The 24201-nt window shown below is 43.1% G+C and overlaps 1 protein-coding gene across 2 annotated transcripts in view; it reads right to left on the bottom strand.

The window, feature by feature from the left end:
- Positions 1–24201, bottom strand: part of GAREM2 (GRB2 associated regulator of MAPK1 subtype 2) — a 133995-nt gene that overhangs the window by 54495 nt on the left and 55299 nt on the right. The gene's annotated exons all lie outside the window — the stretch shown is intronic.

Genomic DNA, 24201 nt, shown 5'->3' on the forward strand with positions numbered 1-24201 from the left:
AGTATTATAGTAGTTATATTCTTGTACATAGGAGCAGTATTATAGTAGTTATATTCTTGTACATAGGAGCAGTATTATAGTAGTTATATTCTTGTACATAGTGGGCAGTATTATAGTAGTTATATTCTTGTACATAGGAGCAGTATTATAGTAGTTATATTCTTGTACATAGGGGGCAGTATTATAGTAGTTATATTCTTGTACATAGGAGCAGTATTATAGTAGTTATATTCTTGTACATAGGGGGCAGTATTATAGTAGTTATATTCTTGTACATAGGGGCAGTATTATAGTAGATATATTCTTGTACATAGTGGGCAGTATTATAGTAGTTATATTCTTGTACATAGGGGGCAATATTATAGTAGTTATATTCTTGTACATAGGGGGCAGTATTATAGTAGTTATATTCTTGTACATAGGGGGCAGTATTATAGTAGTTATATTCTTGTACATAGGGGGCAGTATTATAGTAGTTATATTCTTGTACATAGGGGGCAGTATTATAGTAGTTATATTCTTGCACATAGGAGCAGTATTATAGTAGTTATATTCTTCTCCATAGGAGCAGTATTATAGTAGTTATATTCTTGTACATAGGGGCAGTATTATAGTAGTTATATTCTTGTACATAGGAGCAGTATTATAGTAGTTACATTCTTGTACATAGGGGCAGTATTATAGTAGTTATATTCTTGTACATAGGAGCAGTATTATAGTAGTTATATTCTTGTACATAGGAGCAGTATTATAGTAGAAATATTCTTGTACATAGGGAGCAGTATTATAGTAGTTATATTCTTGTACATAGGGGGCAGTATTATAGTAGTTATATTCTTGTACATAGGAGCAGTATTATAGTAGTTATATTCTTGTACATAGGAGCAGTATTATAGTAGAAATATTCTTGTACATAGGGAGCAGTATTATAGTAGTTATATTCTTGTACATAGGGGGCAGTATTATAGTAGTTATATTCTTGTACATATGAGCAGTATTATAGTAGTTATATTCTTGTAACTAGGGGCAGTATTATAGTAGTTATATTCTTGTACATAGTGGGCAGTATTATAGTAGTTATATTCTTGTACATAGGAGCAGTATTATAGTAGTTATATTCTTGTACATAGGAGCAGTATTATAGTAGTTATATTCTTGTACATAGTGGGCAGTATTATAGTAGTTATATTCTTGTACATAGGAGCAGTATTATAGTAGTTATATTCTTGTACATAGGGGGCAGTATTATAGTAGTTATATTCTTGTACATAGGAGCAGTATTATAGTAGTTATATTCTTGTACATAGGGGGCAGTATTATAGTAGTTATATTCTTGTACATAGGGGCAGTATTATAGTAGATATATTCTTGTACATAGTGGGCAGTATTATAGTAGTTATATTCTTGTACATAGGGGCAGTATTATAGTAGTTATATTCTTGTATATAGCAGCAATATTATAGAAGTTATATTCTTGTACATAGGGGCAGTATTATAGTAGTTATATTCTTGTACATAGGAGGAGTATTATAGTAGTTATATTCTTGTACATAGGGGCAGTATTATAGTAGTTATATTCTTGTATATAGCAGCAATATTATAGAAGTTATATTCTTGTACATAGGGGCAGTATTATAGTAGTTATATTCTTGTAGATAGGGCAGTATTATAGTAGTTATATTCTTGTACATAGGAGCAGTATTATAGTAGTTATATTCTTGTACATAGGGGGATGTATTATAGTAGTTATATTCTTGTACATAGGGGGCAGTATTATAGTAGTTATATTCTTGTACATAGGGGGCAGTATTATAGTAGTTCTATTCTTGTACATAGGGGCAGTTTTATAGTAGTTCTATTCTTGTACATAGGAGCAGTATTATAGTAGTTATATTCTTGTACATAGGGGCCAGTATTATAGTAGTTATATTCTTGTACATAGGGGCAGTATTATAGTATTTATATTCTTGTAACTAGGGGCAGTATTATAGTAGTTATATTCTTGTACATAGTGGGCAGTATTATAGTAGTTATATTCTTGTACATAGGAGCAGTATTATAGTAGTTATATTCTTGTACATAGGAGCAGTATTATAGTAGTTATATTCTTGTACATAGGGGGCAGTATTATAGTAGTTATATTCTTGTACATAGGAGCAGTATTATAGTAGTTATATTCTTGTACATAGGGGGCAGTATTATAGTAGTTATATTCTTGTACATAGGGGCAGTATTATAGTAGATATATTCTTGTACATAGTGGGCAGTATTATAGTAGTTATATTCTTGTACATAGGGGGCAATATTATAGTAGTTATATTCTTGTACATAGGGGCAGTATTATAGTAGTTATATTCTTGTACATAGGGGGCAGTATTATAGTAGTTATATTCTTGTACATAGGGGGCAGTATTATAGTAGTTATATTCTTGTACATAGGGGGCAGTATTATAGTAGTTATATTCTTGCACATAGGAGCAGTATTATAGTAGTTATATTCTTCTCCATAGGAGCAGTATTATAGTAGTTATATTCTTGTACATAGGGGCAGTATTATAGTAGTTATATTCTTGTACATAGGAGCAGTATTATAGTAGTTATATTCTTGTACATAGGGGCAGTATTATAGTAGTTATATTCTTGTACATAGGAGCAGTATTATAATAGTTATATTCTTGTACATAGGAGCAGTATTATAGTAGAAATATTCTTGTACATAGGGAGCAGTATTATAGTAGTTATATTCTTGTACATAGGGGGCAGTATTATAGTAGTTATATTCTTGTACATAGGAGCAGTATTATAGTAGTTATATTCTTGTACATAGGAGCAGTATTATAGTAGAAATATTCTTGTACATAGGGAGCAGTATTATAGTAGTTATATTCTTGTACATAGGGGGCAGTATTATAGTAGTTATATTCTTGTACATATGAGCAGTATTATAGTAGTTATATTCTTGTAACTAGGGGCAGTATTATAGTAGTTATATTCTTGTACATAGTGGGCAGTATTATAGTAGTTATATTCTTGTACATAGGAGCAGTATTATAGTAGTTATATTCTTGTACATAGGAGCAGTATTATAGTAGTTATATTCTTGTACATAGTGGGCAGTATTATAGTAGTTATATTCTTGTACATAGGAGCAGTATTATAGTAGTTATATTCTTGTACATAGGGGGCAGTATTATAGTAGTTATATTCTTGTACATAGGAGCAGTATTATAGTAGTTATATTCTTGTACATAGGGGGCAGTATTATAGTAGTTATATTCTTGTACATAGGGGCAGTATTATAGTAGATATATTCTTGTACATAGTGGGCAGTATTATAGTAGTTATATTCTTGTACATAGGGGGCAATATTATAGTAGTTATATTCTTGTACATAGGGGGCAGTATTATAGTAGTTATATTCTTGTATATAGGGGGCAGTATTATAGTAGTTATATTCTTGTACATAGGGGGCAGTATTATAGTAGTTATATTCTTGTACATAGGCGGCAGTATTATAATAGTTATATTCTTTTACATAGGGGCAGTATTATAGTAGTTATATTCTTGTACATAGGAGCAGTATTATAGTAGTTATATTCTTGTACATAGGGGCAGTATTATAGTAGTTATATTCTTGTATATAGCAGCAATATTATAGAAGTTATATTCTTGTACATAGGGGCAGTATTATAGTAGTTATATTCTTGTACATAGGAGCAGTATTATAGTAGTTATATTCTTGTACATAGGGGCAGTATTATAGTAGTTATATTCTTGTATATAGCAGCAATATTATAGAAGTTATATTCTTGTACATAGGGGCAGTATTATAGTAGTTATATTCTTGTAGATAGGGCAGTATTATAGTAGTTATATTCTTGTACATAGGAGCAGTATTATAGTAGTTATATTCTTGTACATAGGGGGATGTATTATAGTAGTTATATTCTTGTACATAGGGGGCAGTATTATAGTAGTTATATTCTTGTACATAGGGGGCAGTATTATAGTAGTTCTATTCTTGTACATAGGGGCAGTTTTATAGTAGTTCTATTCTTGTACATAGGAGCAGTATTATAGTAGTTATATTCTTGTACATAGGGGCCAGTATTATAGTAGTTATATTCTTGTACATAGGGGCAGTATTATAGTAGTTATATTCTTGTACATAGGGGCAGTATTATAGTAGTTATATTCTTGTACATAGGGGGCAGTATTATAGTAGTTATATTCTTGTACATAGGGGGCAGTATTATAGCAGTTATATTCTTGTACATAGGAGCAGTATTATAGTAGTTATATTCTTGTACATAGGGGAAGTATTATAGTAGTTATATTCTTGTATATAGGAGCAGTATTATAGTAGTTATATTCTTGTACATAGGGGGCAGTATTATAGTAGTTATATTCTTGTACATAGGAGCAGTATTATAGTAGTTATATTCTTGTACATAGGGGGCAGTATTATAGTAGTTATATTCTTGTACATAGGGGGCAGTATTATAGTAGTTATATTCCTGTACATAGGGGCAGTATTATAGTAGTTATATTCTTGTACATAGGGGCCAGTATTATAGTAGTTATATTCTTGTACATAGGGGAGGTATTATAGTAGTTATATTCTTGTACATATGGGGCAGTATTATAGCAGTTATATTCTTGTACATAGGAGCAGTATTATAGTAGTTATATTCTTGTACATAGGGGCAGTATTATAGTAGTTATATTCTTGTATATAGGAGCAGTATTTTAGTAGTTATATTCTTGTACATAGGGGGCAGTATTATAGTAGTTATATTCTTGTACATAGGGGGCAGTATTATAGTAGTTATATTCTGGTACATAGGGGGCAGTATTATAGTAGTTATATTCTTCTACATAGGAGCAGTATTATAGTAGTTATATTCTTGTACATAGGGGCCAGTATTATAGTAGTTATATTCTTGTACATAGGACAGTATTATAGTAGTTATATTCTTGTACATAGGAGCAGTATTAAAGTAGTTATATTCTTGTACATAGGGGCAGTATTATAGTAGTTATATTCTTGTATATAGGAGCAGTATTATAGTAGTTATATTCTTGTACATAGGGGGCAGTATTATAGTAGTTATATTCTGGTACATAGGGGGCAGTATTATAGTAGTTATATTCTTGTACATAGGAGCAGTATTATAGTAGTTATATTCTTGTACATAGGGGCCAGTATTATAGTAGTTATATTCTTGTACATAGGACAGTATTATAGTAGTTATATTCTTGTACATAGGGGCCAGTATTATAGTAGTTATATTCTTGTACATAGGACAGTATTATAGTAGTTATATTCTTGTACATAGGAGCAGTATTATAGTAGTTATATTCTTGTACATAGGAGCAGTATTATAGTAGTTATATTCTTGTACATAGGGGCAGTATTATAGTAGTTATATTCTTGTACATAGGGGCAGTATTATAGTAGTTATATTCTTGTACATAGGGGCAGCATTATAGTAGTTATATTCTTGTATATAGCAGCAGTATTATAGTAGTTATATTCTTGTACATAGGGGGCAGTATTATAGTAGTTATATTCTTGTACATAGGGGGCAATATTATAGTAGTTATATTCTTGTACATAGGGGGCAGTATTATAGTAGTTATATTCTTGTACATATGGGGCAGTATTATAGTAGTTATATGCTTGTACATAGGAGCAGTATTATAGTAGTTATATTCTTGTACATAGGGGCCAGTATTATAGTAGTTATATTCTTGTACATAGGGGCAGTATTATAGTAGTTATATTCTTGTACATAGGAGCAGTATTATAGTAGTTATATTCTTGTACATAGGGGCAGTATTATAGTAGTTATATTCTTGTACATAGGAGCAGTATTATAGTAGCTATATTCTTGTACATAGGGGCAGTATTACAGTAGTTATATTCTTGTACATAGGGGGCAGTATTATAGTAGTTATATTCTTGTACATGGGAGCAGTATTATAGTAGTTATATTCTTGTACATAGGGGCCAGTATTATAGTAGTTATATTCTTGTACATAGGACAGTATTATAGTAGTTATATTCTTGTACATAGGAGCAGTATTATAGTAGTTATATTCTTGTACATAGGGGCCAGTATTATAGTAGTTATATTCTTGTACATAGGACAGTATTATAGTAGTTATATTCTTGTACATAGGGGGCAGTATTATAATAGTTATATTCTTGTACATAGGAGCAGTATTATAGTAGTTATATTCTTGTATATAGGAGCAGTATTATAGTAGTTATATTCTTGTACATAGGGGGCAGTATTATAGTACTTATATTCTTGTACATAGGGGGCAGTATTATAGTAGTTATATTCTTGTACATAGGGGGCAGTATTATAGTAGTTATATTCTTGTACATAGGAGCAGTATTATAGTAGTTATATTCTTGTACATAGGGGCAGTATTATAGTAGTTATATTCTTGTACATAGGGGCAGTATTATAGTAGTTATATTCTTGTACATAGGGGCCAGTATTATAGTAGTTATATTCTTGTACATAGGACAGTATTATAGTAGTTATATTCTTGTACATAGGGGGCAGTATTATAATAAGTTATATTCTTGTACATAGGAGCAGTATTATAGTAGTTATATTCTTGTATATAGGAGCAGTATTATAGTAGTTATATTCTTGTACATAGGGGGCAGTATTATAGTACTTATATTCTTGTACATAGGGGGCAGTATTATAGTAGTTATATTCTTGTACATAGGGGACAGTATTATAGTAGTTATATTCTTGTACATAGGGGCAGTATTATAGTAGTTATATTCTTGTACATAGGGGCAGTATTATAGTAGTTATATTCTTGTACATAGGGGGCAGTATTATAGTAGTTATATTCTTGTACATAGGGGGCAGTATTATAGTAGTTATATTCTTGTCCATAGGAGCAGTATTATAGTAGTTATATTCTTGTACATAGGGGCCAGTATTATAGTAGTTATATTCTTGTACATAGGGGCAGTATTATAGTAGTTATATTCTTGTACATAGGGAACACTATTATAGTAGTTATATTCTTGTACATAGGAGCAGTATTATAGTAGTTATATTCTTGTACATAGGGGCAGTATTATAGTAGTTATATTCTTGTACATAGGAGCAGTATTATAGTAGCTATATTCTTGTACATAGGGGCAGTATTATATTAGTTATATTCTTGTACATAGGGAGCAGTATTATAGTAGTTATATTCTTGTACATAGGGAGCAGTATTATAGTAGTTATATTCTTGTACATAGGAGCAGTATTATAGTAGTTATATTCTTGTACATAGGAGCAGTATTATAGCAGTTATATTCTTGTACATAGGAGCAGTATTATAGTAGTTTTATTCTTGTACATAGGGGCAGTATTATAGTAGTTATAGTCTTGTACATAGGAGCAGTATTATAGTAGTTACGTTCCTGTATATAGGAGCAGTATTATAGTAGTTATGTTCCTGTATATAGGAGCAGTATTATAGTAGTTACGTTCCTGTGTATAGGAGCAGTATTATAGTAGTTACGTTCCTGTGTATAGGAGCAGTATTATAGTAGTTACGTTCCTGTGTATAGGAGCAGTATTATAGTAGTTACGTTCCTGTATATAGGAGCAGTATTATAGTAGTTATAGTCTTGTACATAGGAGCAGTATTATAGTAGTTACATTCCTGTGTATAGGGGCAGTATTATAGTAGTTACGTTCCTGTGTATAGGAGCAGTATTATAGTAGTTACCTTCCTGTGTATAGGGGCAGTATTATAGTAGTTATAGGCTTGTACATAGGAGCAGTATTATAGTAGTTACGTTCCTGTATATAGGAGCAGTATTATAGTAGTTATGTTCCTGTGTATAGGAGCAGTATTATAGTAGTTACGTTCCTGTGTATAGGAGCAGTATTATAGTAGTTACGTTCCTGTGTATAGGAGCAGTATTATAGTAGTTATAGTCTTGTACATAGGAGCAGTATTATAGTAGTTACGTTCCTGTGTATAGGAGCAGTATTATAGTAGTTATATTCTTGTACATAGGAGGCAGTATTATAGTAGTTATATTCTTGTACATAGGGGCAGTATTATGGTAGTTATATTCTTGTACATAGGGAGCAGTATTATAGTAGTTATATTCTTGTACATAGGAGCAGTATTATAGTAGTTATATTCTTGTACATAGGGGCAGTATTATAGTAGTTATATTCTTGTACATAGGAGCAGTATTATAGTAGTTACGTTCCTGTATATAGGGGCAGTATTATAGTAGTTACGTTCCTGTATATAGGAGCAGTATTATAGTAGTTATGTTACTGTGTATAGGGGCAGTATTATAGTAGTTGCGTTCCTGTGTATAGGAGCAGTATTATAGTAGTTACGTTCCTGTGTATAGGAGCAGTATTATAGTAGTTACGTTCCTGTGTATAGGAGCAGTATTATAGTAGTTGCGTTCCTGTATATAGGAGCAGTATTATAGTAGTTAACGTTCCTGTGTATAGGAGCAGTATTATAGTAGTTACGTTCCTGTGTATAGGAGCAGTATTATAGTAGTTGCGTTCCTGTATATAGGAGCAGTATTATAGTAGTTACGCTCCTGTGTATAGGAGCAGTATTATAGTAGTTGCGTACCTGTATATAGGAGCAGTATTATAGTAGTTAAGTTCCTGTATATAGGAGCAGTATTATAGTAGTTACTTTCCTGTGTATAGGATCAGTATTATAGTTGTTACTTTCCTGTGTATAGGAGCAGTATTATAGCAGTTGCGTTCCTGTATATAGGAGCAGTATTATAGTAGTTACGTTCCTGTGTATAGGAGCAGTATTATAGTAGTTACGTTCCTGTGTATAGGAGCAGTATTATAGTAGTTGCGTTCCTGTATATAGGAGCAGTATTAGAGTAGTTACGTTCCTGTGTATAGGAGCAGTATTATAGTAGTTACGTTCCTGTGTATAGGATCAGTATTATAGTAGTTGTGTTCCTGTATATAGGAGCAGTATTATAGTAGTTACGTTCCTGTATATAGGAGCAGTATTATAGTAGTTATAGTCTTGTACATAGGAGCAGTATTATAGTAGTTACGTTCCTGTGTATAGGAGCAGTATTATAGTAGTTAAGTTCCTGTGTATAGGAGCAGTATTATAGTAGTTGCGTTCCTGTATATAGGAGCAGTATTATAGTAGTTACGTTCCTGTGTATAGGAGCAGTATTATAGTAGTTGCGTTCCTGTATATAGGAGCAGTATTATAGTAGTTAAGTTCCTGTGTATAGGAGCAGTATTATAGTAGTTGCGTTCCTGTATATAGGAGCAGTATTATAGTAGTTAAGTTCCTGTGTATAGGAGCAGTATTATAGTAGTTGCGTTCCTGTATATAGGAGCAGTATTATAGTAGTTACGTTCCTGTGTATAGGAGCAGTATTATAGTAGTTGCGTTCCTGTATATAGGAGCAGTATTATAGTAGTTACGTTCCTGTGTATAGGAGCAGTATTATAGTAGTTACGTTCCTGTGTATAGGATCAGTATTATAGTAGTTGTGTTCCTGTATATAGGAGCAGTATTATAGTAGTTACGTTCCTGTATATAGGAGCAGTATTATAGTAGTTATAGTCTTGTACATAGGAGCAGTATTATAGTAGTTACGTTCCTGTGTATAGGATCAGTATTATAATAGTTACGTTCCTGTGTATAGGATCAGTATTATAGTAGTTGTGTTCCTGTATATAGGAGCAGTATTATAGTAGTTACGTTCCTGTATATAGGAGCAGTATTATAGTAGTTATAGTCTTGTACATAGGAGCAGTATTATAGTAGTTACGTTCCTGTGTATAGGAGCAGTATTATAGTAGTTAAGTTCCTGTGTATAGGAGCAGTATTATAGTAGTTGCGTTCCTGTATATAGGAGCAGTATTATAGTAGTTACGTTCCTGTGTATAGGAGCAGTATTATAGTAGTTGCGTTCCTGTATATAGGAGCAGTATTATAGTAGTTACGTTCCTGTGTATAGGAGCAGTATTATAGTAGTTACGTTCCTGTGTATAGGAGCAGTATTATAGTAGTTGTGTTCCTGTATATAGGAGCAGTATTATAGTAGTTACGTTCCTGTGTATAGGAGCAGTATTATAGTAGTTACGTTCCTGTATATAGGAGCAGTATTATAGTAGTTATAGTCTTGTACATAGGAGCAGTATTATAGTAGTTACGTTCCTGTGTATAGGAGCAGTATTATAGTAGTTAAGTTCCTGTGTATAGGAGCAGTATTATAGTAGTTGCGTTCCTGTATATAGGAGCAGTATTATAGTAGTTACGTTCCTTTGTATAGGAGCAGTATTATAGTAGTTAAGTTCCTGTGTATAGGAGCAGTATTATAGTAGTTGCGTTCCTGTATATAGCAGTATTATAGTAGTTAAGTTCCTGTGTATAGGAGCAGTATTATAGTAGTTGCGTTCCTGTATATAGGAGCAGTATTATAGTAGTTAAGTTCCTGTGTATAGGAGCAGTATTATAGTAGTTGCGTTCCTGTATATAGGAGCAGTATTATAGTAGTTACGTTCCTGTGTATAGGAGCAGTATTATAGTAGTTACGTTCCTGTATATAGGAGCAGTATTATAGTAGTTATAGTCTTGTACATAGGAGCAGTATTATAGTAGTTACGTTCCTGTGTATAGGAGCAGTATTATAGTAGTTAAGTTCCTGTGTATAGGAGCAGTATTATAGTAGTTGCGTTCCTGTGTATAGGAGCAGTATTATAGTAAAGTTCCTGTGTATAGGAGCAGTATTATAGTAGTTGCGTTCCTGTGTATAGGAGCAGTATTATAGTAGTTAAGTTCCTGTGTATAGGAGCAGTATTATAGTAGTTGCGTTCCTGTATATAGGAGCAGTATTATCGTAGTTATATTCTTGTACATAGGAGTAGCATTATAGTAGTTATATTCTTGTACATAGGGGCAGTATTATAGTAGTTATATTCTTGTACATAGGGGGCAGTATTATAGTAGTTATATTCTTGTACATAGGGAGCAGTATTATAGTAGTTGCGTTCCTGTGTATAGGGGCAGTATTATAGTAGTTAAGTTCCTGTGTATAGGAGCAGTATTATAGTAGTTAAGTTCCTGTGTATAGGAGCAGTATTATAGTAGTTGCGTTCCTGTGTATAGGGGCAGTATTATAGTAGTTAAGTTCCTGTGTATAGGAGCAGTATTATAGTAGTTAAGTTCCTGTGTATAGGAGCAGTATTATAGTAGTTGCGTTCCTGTGTATAGGAGCAGTATTATAGTAGTTACGTTCCTGTGTATAGGGTCTGTGTACATTCTCGCAGTCAGACATCAGTTGTTCTGCATTGGCTTTCCTCATTGCTATGACGCAGTATGATTACGGTGTTAGTTATTAGCATCGCATGTTCACAGCTGTGGTGTCGCTCCCGTCTCGCTGTGCTGACGTTATTCTATGACCCCCTCTGGTTATTTGCACAGGTCTTCATTATATTCGCGGTTCAGTGACCTCTTTCTCCTTGGTTACAGAATCTACGTCGTCGTCTCCATTCTTCTCTTCTTCTTTCTCGCCATATCCCAGTCTTCTAGAAATTTTCACACCCATGATGGACCCCGGGTCATTACTACTTGTGTTGGTTTAGTCTTCTTTCCTGACACAGACTGGGGTGATAATGGAAGATGAGATTTATCTGGAGGCCCTGAGTCTTGGCTCATGAAATGTTGTGTTACCATGACAATGAGCTTCGGGGCCTAACAAACTGATGCGGCCTCGGGTTGGTGAAATGGAGGCAATTCACAAAAACAACCATCACTTCTAATATATTCTGGGCCTCATTTGTCAAAACTACATAGCAACCAATCAGAACTCAGCTTTCATTTCTAAAACTGGTCTGCAGAAATGAAAGCTGAACTCTGATTGGTTGCTATGGGCAACAAAGACAACTTTGCAGTGTTAATAAACGAGGCCTAAATTTAATTTTTCATTTTCGAGATCTCTGCCTCCTGTCAATGACTAGGAACATTATAGTTCGCCTCTTCAGCCGTAAAAACATTTACACCGCCCTCAAGATCAAATCTGATCACTGCCCCTGAATCATGGCGTTATTTTTACGCTTTCGGTTTTTTCTTCATCTTATCTCAACAGACATAAACTTAATTTTTTCTGTGTTGTTTTCCCGATTGATCTGTATTTTTAAATGACACCATTTATTTTACCATATAAAAAACAATAAAAAAAATTCCAAGTGAAGTGAAATGTTGAAAAAAAACTCTCAATTTTGCCATTTTCTGTGGTCTGTAATTTTTTTTATTTTTCCATCGATGCAGCCATGTGAGAGCTTGATTTTTGCACTTTTTTTTTTATTTACGGCCTTTTACGGAGGCCTCAATATCAAATATATTTATGTTTTTATTTTTGAATTGGGTAAAGGCAGGTGATTAAAAAACTTTTTAATTTTTTTTTGCAAATTTTTCTTTTCACTTTTTTAGTTTCCCAAAGGACTGGAGCCGGCGATCAATTACTTTTTTTAATCGATAGTATATACTACTATTACTTGTAGTATATACTGGAACACAGCGGTATATCATGAAAATGACGGTCTCCTATGAAACACGACGACAGGGTGGGCTTCGCAGAAGAACCAAAATGGAGGTCATGGGGACATTTAGGAGGTCTGTCCGTATCCGGTTCTGTAGTTTGACAGAGCCGAAGAGTCAATCAGGGAGGGCGATCTTCAGCATTTGCATCGCCCTCCGTCTACGGCAGCCATCAATCTGACCCAGTTTAATCATTGCTCTGCCCCCACGGAGCGTCCAGAGGGCTCATCCACTCCCTGGACCCTCTGTATAGAGTCTATGGTATAGGGGCCGATATACTATTGGTGCAACGTGCACAGGGGCCCAAGAAGTAAGGGGACCACTACCACCTCCAAAGGAGAAGACATCTCCTGTCTCAGAGACATTATTGGATTGCAAAGGTCCCATATATTGTTCTTGCACAGGGGCCCTCTTCTCTCTGGGACCACCCTTGCTCTGGTGGTCTCCAACAGGGGGTATATTTGTTTTGATGCTCCAGGCCAGTGTCCGCCTCCCATACAAGAGACCCCCTGCACTCTATGAGTCTTTGGTGGTCTCCAGCAGGGGGCATATTTGTTCTGGTGCTCTGGGCCAGTGAACACCACCCATACAAGAGGCCTCCTGTACTCCAGCAAGGGGCTCCTTGTTACCTCCATATAATCGGGCTGGTGGAATTTGTCGCCCCATACCTAGGCCCCCCTGTACTATGCGAGTCCATGGTGGTCTCCAGCAGGGGGCATATTTGTCTGGTACTCTGGGCCAGTGTCTACTGCCCATACCAGGGGCCCCCTGGACTCTATGAATCTTTGGTGGTCTCCAGCAAGGGGCTCCTTGTTACCTCCATATATTCGGACTGGTGGAGTGTGTCATCCCCATACCCAGGCCCCCCTGTACTATGCAAGTCCATGGTGGTCTCCAGCAGGGGGCATATTTGTCTGGTACTCTGGGCCAGTGTCTACTGCCCATACCAGGGGCCCCCTGGACTCTATGAATCTTTGGTGGTCTCCAGCAAGGGGCTCCTTGTTACCTCCATATATTCGGACTGGTGGAGTGTGTCATCCCCATACCTAGGCCCCCCTGTACTATGCAAGACTATGGTGGTCTCCAGCAGGGGGCATATTTGTCTGGTGCTCTGGGACAGTGTCTACTGCCCATACCAGGGGCCCCCTGTACTCTATGAATCTTTGGTGGTCTCCAGCAAGGGGCTCCTTGTTACCTCCATATAATCGGGCTGGTGGAATTTGTCGCCCCATACCTAGGCCCCCCTGTGCTATGCGAGTCCATGGTGGTCTCCAGCAGGGGGCATATTTGTCTGGTGCTCTGGGCCATTGTCTACTGCCCATACCAGGGGCCCCTGGACTCTATGAATCTACTATGCAAGTCCATGGTGGTCTCCAGCAGGGGGCATATTTGTCTGGTGCTCTGGGCCAGTGTCTACTGCCCATACCAGGGGCCCCCTGGACTCTATGAATCTACTATGCAAGTCCATGGTGGTCTCCAGCAGGGGGCTCTTCCTCCATATATCTGGGCTCAGCTGCAGCAGCACGTTCCCCTCGTCATGACTTATTTATCAGCTCTTCATTCACTATTGATGACTTGGACGAGTAAAACCCCCCAGATCCCGTCTCTGAACAGATGGGGCCCCATAATAAAGGAAGTGTGACAAGCACAGATAAAGTGGGGCCTAAGGCAGCAAGCAAAATGCGGATCCCATCACCTCCACCACTCCCTGGGAGTGAATGGGTTATTTTACATCCAGGACTGGTCTTCTTGAGAAGGTGCCATTGGTAAATTCTGGTTGCTCATGAAGGTCCTTGTCTTGCGTAGAGTCCTAGGAGACGTTGGCCGCAAACGGTTATCAGCCATTTCCCCATAAATATCGTACGAAGAAACGCTCTGCAGATTTCCAGCCATTTTTCTCTCATCTTTCTTTATGCACTGGAGGATTTTGTGCCAAGTTTGTGTTTCATGAATCTGGCGCAAATGCAAAGATATTTTTTTGGTTTTGATATTTAACTTTATTTTCACTTAATTTGAATAAAATGTCGGACATTTATCTTCAGCTGTGCAAAAAAAAATAAAAAAATACATATTTTTTTTGTTCTCCACTAGAGAAGTGGAGAACAGATGCACAAAAGTTTGCCATATTTTGAAAAGTCTGAAATGGTGAATTTGCTAGGGACATCTGGATGACGAAAACCGAAAAATGACGAGGAATGAAAAAAAAAAAAATAACATGAAAATGGAGCAAAAGCCTTGTGCACAATTGTAAAAAATGCCCAAAATAAACATTTTTACGCCAAAAAAGGCAGAAAAAAAGTTTCCTAACGCTTTCAAGATCTCTGCTTGCAGCCTGGGATGGGACCATTGCTCACAGCTGAGGGGTTGTTACAGTGTATCTAGTCCAGTCAATAATTTAAAACAATGTATCTGAGCAGATATAATGTAAGGATTGCCCAGACTGGATACAATTGTAGCAAACTCTCAGCTTTGAGGACGTTCTGGTAATCCGGAGAACGGATGGACTATTTGGACAGCAGGATGGCAGCTACAAAGAAAAACACATTTTTCTGACACAGATTACAAAACATATCTAGGGACCCTTGTATCTAAAACAGGGCCCCTCAAGATCCCCTGTCAGATGAAGGTTGACCTGTTAACTGCCAAAGTACAGTGGCATGTAAAAGTTTGTGCACCCCTGGTGAATATTTCTGTTATTGTGAACAGTTAAGCAAGTTGAAGATGAAATGATTTCTAAAAGACCTAAAGTAAAGATGACACATTTCCTTTCTATTTTAGGCAAAAAAATATATATATATTGTGATGTTTTACATTTTAAAAATTACAAAAAGGAAAATGGGTCGATACAAAAGTTTGGGCACCCTTGGAGATTTGTGTGCTCAGATAACTTTGACCAAGGTTTCAGACCTTAATTATCCTGTTAGGGTTACGGCTTGTTCACTATCATCATTAGGAAAGGCCAGGTGATGCAAATTTCCCCGCTTTATAAAAACCCAGCCTCCTCCAACCTTGTGCCAAAAACCAGCAGCCAAGGGTCCTTCTAAGCAGCTGCCAAGCACTCTGAAAATGGTGGAGGCCACAAAGCAGGAGAAGGCTATAAGTAAATGGCAAAGCGTTTTCAAGTTGCCCTTTCCTCAGTTCGAAATGTAATTAGGAAATGGCAGTAACCAGGAACATTGGAGGTCAAGATAAGGTCTGGAAGACCAAGCAAAATTTCAGTGAGAGCCGCTCGTAGGATTGCTAGAGAGGCAAATCAGAACCCCCGCTTGACTGCAAAAGACCTGCAATGTACCTTGTGGTACATTGTTCTACTGTTCAGAGACACCTGCACAAATATGGCCTTCATGGAAGAGACATCAGAAGAAAACATCTCTTGCATCCTCAGCATAAAATTCAGCGTCAGAAGTGTAAAATAACATCTGAACAAGCCTAATACATTATTGAAACAAGTCCTGTGGATCGATGAGGTAAAATAGAACTCTGGCCACAATGATCAAAGGTATGTGTGGAGAGAAAAGGGCACAGAATTTCAGGAAAAGAACATCTCGCTGACCATTAACCATGGCACACATGTGCGGGTGCAGCAGTGTATAGCACAATACCAGTCACACATGTCCTGGGGGTATTTGGCTCATCTGTGTCTCAGTGCCGCAAGTTTGCGGTGCCATCGCACTAGTGTCGTCCACAGCGGTGGTGTTTGTTCCCCGCGGGTGGACGGTGAACGTGTCACTGATACCTCTGTTCTGATGTCGGGGGGTGCAGGGAGCTCGTTCACGGCTTCCATTCACTTCCACCCACTGATGAATATCCATTAATTATAAAGCTGGTGGTCGGATCGCAGCTTCCTGCTCTCGGGGTCGGTGCCCGGGTCTGACAGGCGACGACCAGAGCTCGATAACTGGTGGAATGTAATTAGCCGGCAGCCATTGAGTCAGGCGCTGCTATTAATTACTGTGATTCGGAGCATGTGGCGCTTTGTGCTGATTGTATCGGGGTCACGGATACTGAAAATCCGGTGCCAAGTGAATCCGGGCCAGGTGATTGTCGCCATCTGCTGGAGCTCAGTGCATGGAATCATTTCAGTGTGAGACCTGTAGAGGGCGCAATGCTCTAATGTGACATATACTAATAGGCAATGTACCACTGGGAGGCTATAGGGGGCGCAATGGCTTCTCTGCCATACAAGTAAACACTGGTGTTGTACATGGCACATGGTAGGTGGGTGGCAGTTGTAGATCTCGCATTAAGGCACCTTGGACTGGTTATGAGATGTCAATCAACCGTGTGGAGGTCAGGGGTCACTCAATTGAGAATGCTCCTAGCCATAATGGAGACATCTTGGGCATCACTGTCCACTGGAATGGATGGAAGATGTGAGAAAGATTCGGAGAACAGGGCTCCGACGCCCCCCTCGGATTACAGCTATGGTCCCAGAGGGGAGACCCCCAGAGATCGGAAACATATCACCTAGCCTTCTTATGCTCAGTCAATGCCTTCAACCGTCAAGTAGTGCAGGTCCATGTATTACAGTAGGATGGGTCGGTCTTAGGGGCCACAATTCCTAAAAATTGCTTCTATGGAAAACTGTGATCCTGGAACCACAGATGGAAACTGCAATGTTCAGGTGCATCCGCCGGGCCATAGTGGGGCTGCCCTAATGACCCCAATGATACCCCGATTCTCAGCCGGGCCCCCGGATACAGGAGATGTCGCCTCCGGCCATCACTGCGCCAGAGTCCGGAGGTTCCGGATTTTCTCCATCAGTCCTGGCCCGGAGCTGAGCGCAGTGATACATCGTATCCCCTCCCATCTGTTTGTTCCTGTGACCCCGGCCTCTTCCCCTCCCCCATGGTTTTACCTGCTCCAGCAATTATCCTGCGCCCTCCCCTGGGGATCCGGTAATAATCCCGGCTATCATCTGTCTTCCTTCCGGAGTAAATATTGGATTTTACTGAGCTCACATCCTCTGAACGTCTGCACTCTGCCTTCCCGGAAGACCAGGGATCCTCCACTGTCAGCGCCACGTACCGCAGACTCAGGGACATCAGACCCCAGAGGGACCTCCTCATACACGATGATGACTACAACCCCCAGCATAGAAAGCTTCAGCAGTGGAATGAAAAGATCAGAAATGGACTTTGTGGTCCCATCCTTCACTGTTTACAAGATCTCTGCTTGCTGACCATGAATGGGCACACACGGGTAAATCCAGAGACCGAAACCAGGTCTGACAGATACAGAGGCTGATACTGTATCCAATCCCCAGAATCCTATGTAAGGTCCATAACATGGACTGCAGACTGACACACTGTAACAGACAAGAAGGAGGATTGTCCACACTGGAGACAACTCTGCTGTGAGAGGAAGCCGGGTTCTGGTACTATCAGTAGATCCTTGTAATGGGTTATAGTAACACTAGAGGATCTCTATGGTGGGTTCAAGGAACCTCACTGGATCTCTATGGTGGTTGACGGTGACCTCAGTGGATCACTATGGTGGGTCCTGAAGACCTCAAGGGGTCTCTATGGTGGGTCCTGGAGACCTCAAGGGATCTCTATGGTGGGTCCTGGAGACCTCAAGGGATCTCTATGGCGGGTTCAGGAGACCTCAAGGGATCTCTATGGTGGGTCCTGGAGACCTCAAGGAATCTCTATGGTAGGTCCTGGAGACCTCAAGGAATGTCTATGGTGGGTCCTGGAGACCTCAAGGGATCTCTATGGTGGGTCCTGGAGACCTCAAGGGATCTCTATGGTGGGTCCTGGAGACCTCAAGGGATCTCTATGGTGGGTCCTGGAGACCTCAAGGGATCTCTATGGTGGGTCCTGGAGACCTCAAGGGATCTCTATGGTAGGTCCTGGAGACCTCAAGGGATCTCTATGGTAGGTCCTGGAGACCTCAAGGGATCTCTATGGTAGGTCCTGGAGACCTCAAGGGATCTCTATGGTGGGTCCTGGAGACCTCAAGGGATCTCTATGGTGGGTCCTGGAGACCTCAAGGGATCTCTATGGTGGGCCTTGCAGACCTCAAGGGATCTCTATGGTGGGTCCTGGAGACCTCAGTGGATCTCTATGGTGGGTGCAAGTGAGATCAGTGGATTGGGAGGGGTAGAGGTATAATCCAGCTCCAGTGCTTGGTCCACCACTGGTCCTCACTTTTAGGGCTCCCTGTTCTTGCAATAGAGGTGACCACAGTCTGCAGCTCTGGATGTAACTGGAGTAGAAGACTGTTACAATGCAGATTTTGGGGCTGCTGGGACGTGTATATATTATGGGTGCTCTTGAGCTACCATAGTCCCGGTTATGGGGCTGGTCTGGAGCGCAGAGCCACGTATGAGTGGCTGGAGCTTTATGAATGAGGATGGGGTGAGGTTAACACGTTCTCCTGGTCCCAGCCTCGCACATCACATCCCGTTCAGGATACAATTCACATTAATAATTCATGAGGGTGAATCAATGTCAGAATGAAATACTCTAAGAACCTTCATTAAGTCCCCGCTCAATGGGGATGATGATCTCAGAGCCCTTCAGACACTAGAGGCGGACCGCGCAGATAGCGATACGAGCTAAGTAACCCTGGTCCCTAGAATACGATGAGTCCACAGAACGGACGGCCGTGGCCTCACATCGCCTCTTCCTGTGGCTTTGCGGTCAATATCGGAGGCTGCTGGTTTGCCGCCATAGGAGGAGGCTGGATGGTAAAGGGACCAGAGGCTGAAATTCTTCTTACACCTCGAGGATCTCTGCTGCTTTCTATCCAATACATTATGTAAACTTTCATTATTCCCTTTCCTCTCACACAGGACAGTAAGGGAGACATCCGGGCTTGCATGTCCATAACGTATCGATTAGGGAGGTGAACTGCAGAACGCGGCTACGGATACATCATCAATGTGAGTCCTAGGAATAGTCCTGTTTATTCCTAGTTCTCTCCCATTGTCACGGGTGTGGCAGAGATGACAGACAGTCGCCCTGCAGTTGGTTGCAGGAGATCTCTACGTTTGGCATTACAGACATCTTAGAGGCTGGCAGTCTCTAGGACCCAGCGGCTATCTCCCTCTGGCTAATTAGCTCCCTGGTCTGAGTGTATAAATACCTGGTGTGTTCTAGAGGGAGGTGCTGGTGATATTCATTGCTATTTGTGAGGCTTTAGCAAGAGCAGTACTTCGTCCTCTCTGGAGCTTGAGGCCGTGTGCGCATTTGTATTGAGCCGTCTAAAGCTAAGCAAACCCCTCCTGTTTCTCTACCCTAGTTGTCTGTAGAGTTTAGTGGAGATTGACTAGTGCTCATCTCCTCCCTTCCCTAACCTTAAGTCAGGACGAGGCACGCGTGCGGCGATTGATGAGGAGCCAATATAGGGACGGTAGTTGAAAAAGGGTGACACTAGACCAGACTAGTAGGTCTCCACTCTCCCCTTTCTCTAGTGTCTGGGCTCCCTTTCCCTTTTCCCTCTGTATTGCACTAGTCTTTCTCACACACTGCGTGACACCCGTCCCCTCTCCCCCCGGTCCTCTCCCGTCCCCTCTCCCCCTTGGTCCTCTCCCGTCCCCTCTCCCCCTTGGTCCTCTCCCGTCCCATCTCCCCCCCTGGTCCTCTCCCGTCCCCTCTCACCCCTGGTCCTCTCCCGTCCCCACTCACCCCTGGTCCCCTCTCCCCCCTGGTCCTCTCCCGTCCCCTCTCCCCCCTGGTCCTCTCCCGTCCCCTCTCACCCCTGGTCCTCTCCCGTCCCCTCTCACCCCTGGTCCTCTCCCGTCCCCTCTCCCCCCTGGTCCTCTCTCGTCCTCTCTCATCCCTGGTCCTCTCCCGTCCCCTCTCACCCCTGGTCCTCTCCCGTCCCCTCTCACCCCTGGTCCTCTCCCGTCCCCTCCGCCCCTGGTCCTCCCCCGTCCCCGCTGCCCCTGGTCCTCTCCAGTCCCCTCTCCCCACTGGTCCTCTCCCGTCCCCTCTCCCCCCTGGTCCTCTCCCGTCCCCTCTCACCCCTGGTCCTCTCCCGTCCCCTCTCACCCCTGGTCCTCTCCCGTCCCCTCTCACCCCTGGTCCTCTCCCGTCCTCTCTCACCCCTGGTCCTCTCCCGTCCCCTCTCACCCCTGGTCCTCTCCCGTCCCCTCTCTCCCCTGGTCCTCTCCAGTCCCCTCTCACCCCTGGTCCTCTCCAGTCCCCTCTCCCCCTTGATCCTCTCCCGTCCCCTCTCACCCCTGGTCCTCTCCAGTTCCCTCTCACCCCTGGTCCTCTCCTGTCCCCTCTCTCCCCTGGTCCTCTCCAGTCCCCTCTCACCCCTGGTCCTCTCCAGTCCCCTCTCCCCCTTGATCCTCTCCCGTCCCCTCTCACCCCTGGTCCTCTCCAGTCCCCTCTCACCCCTGGTCCTCTCCTGTCCCCTCTCCCCACTGGTCCTCTCCCGTCCCCTCTCCCTCCTGGTCCTCTCCAGTCCCCTCTCGCCCCTGGTCCTCTCCAGTCCCCTCTCACCCCTGGTCCTCTCCAGTCCCCTCTCGCCCCTGGTCCCCTCCAGTCCCCTCTCCCCCTTGATCCTCTCCCGTCCCCTCTCACCCCTGGTCCTCTCCAGTCCCCACTCACCCCTGGTCCTCTCCTGTCCCCTCTCCCCACTGGTCCTCTCCCGTCCGCTCTCCCTCCTGGTCCTCTCCAGTCCCCTCTCGCCCCTGGTCCTCTCCAGTCCCCTCTCACCCCTGGTCCTCTCCAGTCCCCTCTCGCCCCTGGTCCCCTCCAGTCCCCTCTCGCCCCTGGTCCCCTCCGGTCCCCTCTCACCCCTGGTCCTCTCCCGTCCCCTCTCACCCCTGGTCCTCTCCGGTCCCCACTCACCCCTGGTCCTCTCCGGTCCCCTCTCACTCCTGGTCCTCTCCGGTCCCCTCTCACCCCTGGTCCCCTCCAGTCCCCTCTCGCCCCTGGTCCCCTCCAGTCCCCTCTCGCCCCTGGTACCCTCCAGTCCCCTCTCGCCCCTGGTCCTCTCCCGTCCCCTCCGCCCCTGGTCCTCCCCCGTCCCCTCCGCCCCTGGTCCTCCCCCGTCCCCGCTGCCCCTGGTCCTCTCCAGTCCCCTCTCACCCCTGGTCCCCTCCAGTCCCCTCTCGCCCCTGGTCCCCTCCAGTCCCCTCTCGCCCCTGGTCCCCTCCAGTCCCCTCTCGCCCCTGGTACCCTCCAGTCCCCTCTCGCCCCTGGTCCTCTCCCGTCCCCTCCGCCCCTGGTCCTCCCCCGTCCCCTCCGCCCCTGGTCCTCCCCCGTCCCCGCTGCCCCTGGTCCTCTCCAGTCCCCTCTCACCCCTGGTCCCCTCCAGTCCCCTCTCGCCCCTGGTCCCCTCCGGTCCCCTCTCGCCCCTGGTCCCCTCCAGTCCCCTCTCGCCCCTGGTCCCCTCCAGTCCCCTCTCGCCCCTGGTACCCTCCAGTCCCCTCTTGCCCCTGGTCCTCTCCCGTCCCCTCCGCCCCTGGTCCTCTCCCGTCCCCTCCGCCCCTGGTCCTCTCCCGTCCCCTCCGCCCCTGGTCCTCCAACGTCCCCACTGCCCCTGGTCCTCTCCAGTCCCCTCTCACCCCTGGTCCCCTCCAGTCCCCTCTCGCCCCTGGTCCTCTCCCGTCCCCTCCGCCTCTGGTCCTCTCCCGTCCCCTCCGCCCCTGGTCCTCCCCCGTCCCTGCTGCCCCTGGTCCTCTCTTGTCCCCTCCGCCCACAGTCTCTAGGTTCCCTCCCAGGACTTGACTCCCCAACCTTCATGGATCAGGCACTACACTCACTGTGGGGTAAAACTTAATGGTCTGAGCTTGAGGTGCACAGAATTGGGGACGGAAGGGACTCTGCCTTTCAATGAAAAGTGACCCGGTAACTAAAACAGAGCTCCATAGCTGATGGAAATGGCTGCTGTAACTGAGCTAATCGTGGAAAAAGGCTACAAGAGAAAGAAGGGATTAGGAAAAGAAATGGCTAGCCAATGGAGAACACAGAAGAGGAGAAACCCTTAAGCACAGATCAAACTTGCCCCCAGTAACTTTGCAGGGTTTCCCACTCAGGAGCAGAGGCCTCGATGTCTGGTTCCCTTCCCACAGAATTCCTATGACCTTAGTGCTGATAAGTCGGCTCCTCTGGGGGTTCTTGTTACCCCCATCACAAGATAGATTGGATAGAGAGGCATCCATGTTTGGACCTTCACTTTCCAGGGGTCTGCCTCTATAGTATGTAGTGATCGCTGGAGCAGATCCCTCATAGAAGGGACACAACGCAGGGCAAACATCTATGGCTGCTCCTTGGGCACGGGCGGGGCTCTGTTCCTCATGCCTCGCCCCTGCGGTTCCAGGACCATAGTCAGGGCATGGAGTGGGATGAGGGCGGTGAGGGGAGGTCACCGGGGGTGGTGCCGAGGATGTGCTACATTCAGGGGCCGGTATTCCGCTCAGAGAATGAGAATATTCGGGAGCGTCACATTTATGGCCGCGGCTTCGCCAAATGTTCCTGTTCTGTTTCTCCAACATAAAACATCTCCTGGGTAGAAGATTAACAGCGATAATATGATTTTTATTATGTCACAGTTGGAAGGCGCAATTACCGGGGGCGACCGTGCCGAGCGCCTGGCAGTGCCTGTAATTACTGTCACCGGAGCGGCTGCCGCTGCGAAGCTTCCCGTCCCGTGAATCAGAACACAAAGCGGCAGAGAGCAGAGATCGGGGTCTACAGAGCCGGAAAGTCACCGCCGTGGACAAATGAAGGCAAAACAGAACAAAGGATTACAGAAAGGCAGACGGCGCCCCGTGTGGAGCTGCCAGGGAGTCAGCACGGAAAGCCACATCTGGGCACCAGAGCCTAAATGCCACATCTGGGCACCAAAGCCTAAATGCCACACACAGGACACCAGAGCCTAAATGCCACACACAGGACACCAGAGCCTAAATGCCACATACAGGACACCAGAGCCTAAATACCACACACAGGGCACAAGAGCCTAAATGCCACATACAGGACACCAGAGCCTAAATGCCACACACAGGGCACCAGAGCCTAAATGCCACATACAGGACACCAGAGCCTAAATGCCACACACAGGGCACAAGAGCCTAAATGCCACATACAGGACACCAGAGCCTAAATGCCACACACAGGGCACCAGAGCCTAAATGCTACACACAGGGCACCAGAGCCTAAATGCCACATACAGGGTCCCAGAGCCTAAATGCCACACACAGGGCACCAGAGCCTAAATACTACACACAGGGCACCAGAGCCTAAATGCCACATACAGGGCACCAGAGCCTAAATGCCACACACAGGACACCAGAGCCTAAATACTACACACAGGGCACCAGAGCCTAAATGCCACACACAGGGCACCAGAGCCTAAATACCACACACAGGGCACCAGAGCCTAAATGCCACATACAGGGCACCAGAGACTAAATGCCACACACAGGGCACCAGAGCCTAAATGCCACACACAGGGCACCAGAGCCTAAATGCCATATACAGGACACCAGAGCCTAAATGCCACACACAGGGCACCAGAGCCTAAATGCCACATACAGGGCACCAGAGCCTAAATGCCACACACAGGACACCAGAGCCTAAATGCCACATACAGGACACCAGAGTCTAAATGCCACATACAGGACACCAGAGTCTA

This window comes from Phyllobates terribilis, unplaced genomic scaffold, assembly GCF_046119375.1.
Source record: "Phyllobates terribilis strain yellow unplaced genomic scaffold, ASM4611937v1 Scaffold_3__8_contigs__length_932513732, whole genome shotgun sequence".
Classification (NCBI taxonomy): Eukaryota; Metazoa; Chordata; class Amphibia; order Anura; family Dendrobatidae; genus Phyllobates; species Phyllobates terribilis.